This window comes from Pseudonaja textilis, chromosome 2 (genome assembly GCF_049901715.1).
Source record: "Pseudonaja textilis isolate UNSWEBS1 chromosome 2, rPseTex1.2, whole genome shotgun sequence".
NCBI lineage: Eukaryota > Metazoa > Chordata > Lepidosauria > Squamata > Elapidae > Pseudonaja > Pseudonaja textilis.
In genome coordinates, this window is record NC_141991.1 from 250,640,636 (window position 1) to 250,646,635 (window position 6,000).

Consider the following 6,000-nt stretch of genomic DNA (forward strand, 5'->3'; position numbering starts at 1 on the left):
GGGTCAAGGAAAAAAAAGGAAAGGGTCGAGAATGATTGAATGGTGAATAAATCGAAGGATTGAATACACATGGGACTGACTAGTGTGAAATGAAAACTTTGAAAGGGTTTGGTCATATGGAAAGAAGGAATGAGAATCAAATTGTAAAGCAAAGGAAAAGGCGAGGGGTTGGGAAGAAAACTGAACAAGACATGGTTGGATGGAGTTACAGAGATTCTCAAAGCAAAACCAACCAACAACCCAGAACGATGAACTATGAAATCATGGATGGAAATAATAAAAACCAGGATGGTTTGGCAAGGCTGGGAAGAGATGCAATGAATGTTGTTGCTATAAATGACACTTAGCTAGACTTCCATTTCTTTTTTTCTTTTCTCCTGCCTTCATTTTCTTTGGATAACCCTATTTCATACCCATTTTCTCTCCTTGGCACAATATTATTTGTCCCAAAAGGGAATAGTGTGATGTATCTGTATGTACACATGAAGAATATATTGGGAAAAGGAAGACGTTTCAGATGAAAGTTCAAAGAAAGATGTCCAAGACTTGCCAAAATATATGGCATAAATAAACAACTGTCCAACTGAGAGTCGTAAAGAAAGATTTTTTTTGACATCTTCAGTGATAGGTTTTTTTTTCCTCCAGAGACTGGGGACAACAAGAAATAAATACAGGCTTACAATATGGTTCACTTCCTGATTTAAAAGCTCCATTCACTCAAACATGGACACAACTTATTATATCTATCCAGTTCAAAAATAAATTCGCTTTTAGTTTCATAAGGAGTTCACAAGGAATTCTACAACTTAGTTCCCAATTTAGTTCAGAGTCCGTCATTATGAAATAAAAGTATAAGCCATCAATGTTACATCAACGTGCTACAGTTACCAAAAACAGCCAATGCAGCCCTAGGATGCATCAACAGAGGGAGAGCATCAAGATCACTAGAAGAGTTGGTAAGACCACACTTGGAATATTGTGGGAGCGGTGTCAGGATTCCAGCGATCACCCTAATTAAATCATGAGCCTTGAGCCAAACTTCAAAACACTTCAAAGAATGTATTAGGAGTGACATACTGGCATGACCTGCATAATTATACATAATTTACAGTCACCTGTGACCCTGTTCCCCCCCGGCACCCGATGTGTCATAAGTCAGATTCTCCAATGAAGCATGTTCACAGCCTGGGTGTCATCAATCACATTATCCAATTAAGGAATTTCATGGGCAAAAGCTCCGGTAACTTAGCTACAATCTTTTTGAGATAAGGTTGGAATGTGCTTCTGAACTCATTTTCCGTATACTCCTTCAGGTTTCTCCCCCCCATCTCCCTTTCTTATGGCAACTTGGATACAGGCATGGAAATGTTTTACAAGTTGACAAATGGGATATGTCGAGTCTAATGAAAAAAAAAAAAAAAGGATTAGGGAGTGACACGATAACATTGTTCCAATATTTCATGGGCTGTCATAGAGAACCCTAATCTGTTCTCCAAAGCACCTGAGAGGAGGACAGGAAGGAATGGAGAAAGATATGCTACCTAGAAATTGTCAAGCTTCAAAATTTGCTTTTTGCTCTTTCAACCATGTTTGGTTCTCGGCCTGCCAACAAACCAATGGGGGAGGGGAAGGAAGAATGGAATATACATTCCCAAGCAATGAGACAACAGCCATGGAAACGAAGGACACGTCAACAGGTGTTTGCCAGAGCCAAAAAGACTTTCTCATAACAGATACAGATACAGATAATCAGACTTGGAAGGGACCTTGTAGGTCATCTAGTCCAATCCACCGCACAAGCGGGGGACCCTACACCATTTCTGACAATATTAAGAAACACAGTTGGAGAATATGACTTGGCCTAATAGAGAGGGGGAGAATCTATGCTTTAACTGTATGGGTTTGTATAGGAAATAGCTAGATATGGTTTTGCTTTCATATGTCCCCAAACGATGTACTCAATAAAGCTTTGCGTGATTAGATCAGATCGTCTCTGTCCTGCCTGCTTTGCTTGGATTCACCAAACAGAACCTTAACGGAACTAAGAAGAAATTTCCTGACTGTGAGAACAATCCATCAGTGGAACAGAAGTGCCTTCAGAAGTTGTGGGTGCTCTGACACTGGAGGTTTTTAAGAAGAGGTTGGACAACCACTTGTTCCGAATAATATAGGGCCTCCTGCTTGAACAGGGGATTGGACCAGAAGACCAACTTGCCTCCAGAAATTTCTTCTGGTTTGCAGGTAATACAAAACCTTTGCCAGACCAACTCTTGAATACAGCTTGTCCGCCTGGAACCTGCACTGTATACCAGACATTAACACAATTGAGTGCGTTCAGAGGTATTTCTTGAGAAAAGTACTCCACTCCTCCACACTCACAATAAAATTCCCTAGGCCTCCAAGGCTTGAAATTCTGGGCCTTGACAATCTGAAACTGTGCCGCCTGTGGTCTGATCTAAGCATAGTACCCAAAATTGTCTTGTTACAATGCCTTACCTGTCAACAACTTCTTCAGCCTCAATCACAATAATACACAGGCAAACAACTGATACAAACTCAAGGTAAACCTCTCCAAACTCGATTGCAGAAAATACGACTTCAGCCACAGAGTGGTCAATGCCTGGAATGCCCTAGCTGACTCCGTGATTACAGTTTCAACCCCTCACAGCTTCAACCTCAAAATGTCTACCATGGACCTCCTCACCCCATTCCTAATAGGTCCTTAAAGAGGGCCTGTATAAGCACACCAGCATGCCTACCATCCCTGTCTTACTGTCCCCATTTATCTGTATTTACTCCCTTTGTCCATGTTTATGTTCATACTTATACGTGTTATCTTGTACATGTTTGACAAAGAAAGAAAGAAAGAAAGAAAGAAAGAAAGAAAGAAAGAAAGAAAGAAAGAAAGAAAGAAAGAAAGAAAGAAAGAAATAAATAAATTGTGGGTGCTCCAACAGTGGATGTTTTAAAGAAGAGAGGACAACTATTTTTATGAAATGATATAGGGTTTCCTGCCTGAGCAGGGGGTTGGACTAGAAGACCTCGAAAGTCCCTTCCAATTCTGTTATTCTGTTACCTCCAAGATACTTTCTTGTTATTTTGCATTCTGTAAATAGCGAAGGGTGAGTTTGGAAGGAAAATTAAGACCCATCTGGGTGTAAGATTTCACTGCAATGTTCTTTGGCTAATTAGCTTGCAGAAATCACCATGTTGTTTCATAGTCCTTGTGTGCCTGTAAATAGACTTACCACTCAATTCCTCTTTTGACCCATCCTTGGTTTCTGCTGACATTTAATGAAAAAGTCTTCGGGAAAGAGAGTGAATTGCAGGACTGGGCAGATTATACTAACTATCTTCATAAGGGAAGTACAGGAGATTCCTTATTTTATTTTATTTTCATATTCTCCAAATGTGTTCCCTTTCGGACATGAGAAAAGGATACCTGACCTCAATTCTGTTTAGAGTCAACAGCAGCAATGACAAGGGGATCAAATATTGCCCAGTTCTGCACTTTCTGTGATGTTACCATGGCTCCATTACCTTAGCGCTTGCTGGTTGAAAGTCCCATAAAAAAGATACAAGATAGAAAGAGAAAGTATTGACTTTCTCTAAATTATGCCTTAAGGATTTGAAAAGTTAATTGCAAACCCTTTCTCAGAATGAGTCTTCAGGAGATGAGGTTGCATTCGGAAAATATTTAGGGCAGATATCCTCAGAGGTTGTGCTTGCTGGAAAATTTTTTAGGTGTTCTCTACGATGCATTTACAGGATATCCAAATTGGAGAATATTTGGTTAGGAGCTGACTATGCACATCTCGGAGGCTATGCGGCAAATGAAAATCAAGAATAATGGAAGTTGACTAACTTATAATCTTGGATAACGAAGGGATGTTTCACTTTGCTCCTAATTTATCAATAACAAAGTTGGAAAAGGACCTTGGACGTCTTCTACTCCCATCTCCTGCCCATGCAGGAAACCTATGTCATTTCAGACAAATGGTTGTCCAATCTCTTCTTAAAAACCTCCAGTGATGGAACACCCACAACTTCTGGAGGGAAGCCATTCCACTGATCAATAGTCCTCACTCTTAAAAAATTTCTCCTTTGTTCTAGATTAGTTCTCTCCTTAGTTAGTTTCCATCCATTATTTCTCATCCTGCTTTCAAGTGCTTTGGAGAATAGCTTGATCCCCTCTTCTTTGTAGCAGCCCCTTAGATATTGGAACACTGCTGTTATGTGTCCCCTGGTCCTTCTCTTTACTAAACTATCCATGCCCAGTTCCTGCAACTATTCCTCGTATGTTTTAGCCTCCAGTCCCCTAATCATCTTTGTTGTTCTTCTCTGCACTCTTTCTAGAGTCTCAGCATATTTTTTTTATAATGTGGTGATCAAAACTGGATGAAGTATTCCAAGAATGGTCTTACTAAAGCATTAAAAAAGTGGTATCAGCACTTCATGTGATCTTGAGTCTATTCCTCTATTAATGCAGCCTAGGATTGCATTGTATTTTTTGACTGCAACAATTAAGAATTCTAAGCATTGTCTGTCATATGAATTAAACAAGGATGACCCTAGAGTAGAAAGAGAACAACCTTAAAATGTCAAAGGATGACTCCCTGGCCTTAAAGGTTTAATAGATGTCTGTATATGTTATGACTAGGGTCCATTTTTAACCCAAGTGTATAGATAAAGAGTTTGTTATGAGTGCTGTATTCTACAAGGCACCCCTGCTATATGTTTTCTCACCTGTTTGGTGTTCTCCTCACATGGTAGACTTCTCACCTGTGCCCCAGAGGTCATATCCAATAGTGAATCCACACACAAACCTCTGCCACTTTTCTTTAGCTTAGCTTGTTCCCTCTGCTACATAAGAGATTCATTAATGCCAGATGCTTAGAGGTGCAAGAATTAGTAAACCAAAAGACTCAGCAGGCCTAGAAGAAAAATCAGCCATCATCTACAACGAACACTGTAAGGACCGCAAAAGACATTACGTAGGAAAAATAGTCTGTCGGGTCTGCCGTCTTCAACCACTTCGCTTTGCTTTGTTGTCATCCCACTATAAATGGAAAGGTGGGTGGAGGAAGGAATTTGGGGGAGTTTGAGCTGGAGAGAAGAAGACAATGAAAAGGGGAAGGGAAACAGGTTGACGGGAACCAGAGGTGTCAAACCGGAACAAGACAGTTGCAGATATTTCTCTTCCTCAGGTGCAAAGGGAAAAAAAAAAATCTGCTGGGAGCTCCATGTAGGCATCAGGAAGGGCATCTGGCCAGTAAATGCTTAGCTCTGTTCAGTCGCTCTGACTCTACACTGAATTAAGGGATTACAGGGTCATAAAAAGGGAGGGTTTCATTTTTTTTTTATCTGCCACCCATCTTACCACAGGGTAACTCTGGGTGACTTAGTAGACTAAGAAGAAGATCCCACCACCATCCCTTTTATATATTGGGGTTTTTTTAATCTAGTTTTTGGATAATTTTTTGGATAAATTTTAATTGCTTTATATCGCAGTTTGATGATGTTGTGAAGCCATTCAGAGCTGCTCCTCATTGAGATGGGCAGCAGAGGATGAAGTTGAGGATGGCATCCATTCAGTCAAGTATGGGCAGCACATACATTTAATAAATAAAATATTAAAAAGAAAAAGGAAATAAGGAAAGGGAAGGAAAGGAAAGGAAAGGAAAGGAAAGGAAAGGAAAGGAAAGGAAAGGAAAGGAAGAATAGTTAGAGAGGAAGGGAAGAGTAGGATAGGGTAGGGAAGGAAAGGAAAGGAAAGGAAAGGGGAAGGAAAGGAAAGGAAAGGAAAGGAAAGGAAAGGAAAGGAAAGGAAAGGAAAGGAAAGGAAAGGAAAGGAAAGGAAGAAAATTTAGAGAAGAAGGGAGGGGAAGAATGGAAAAGAAAGGAATAAGGCAAGGCAGGACAGGAAAGGAGAGGTAAGATAAAATATAAAGTAATAGGAGTCCTTTCTCCTACCCTTTGGACCACATGGAATGTCAGAAG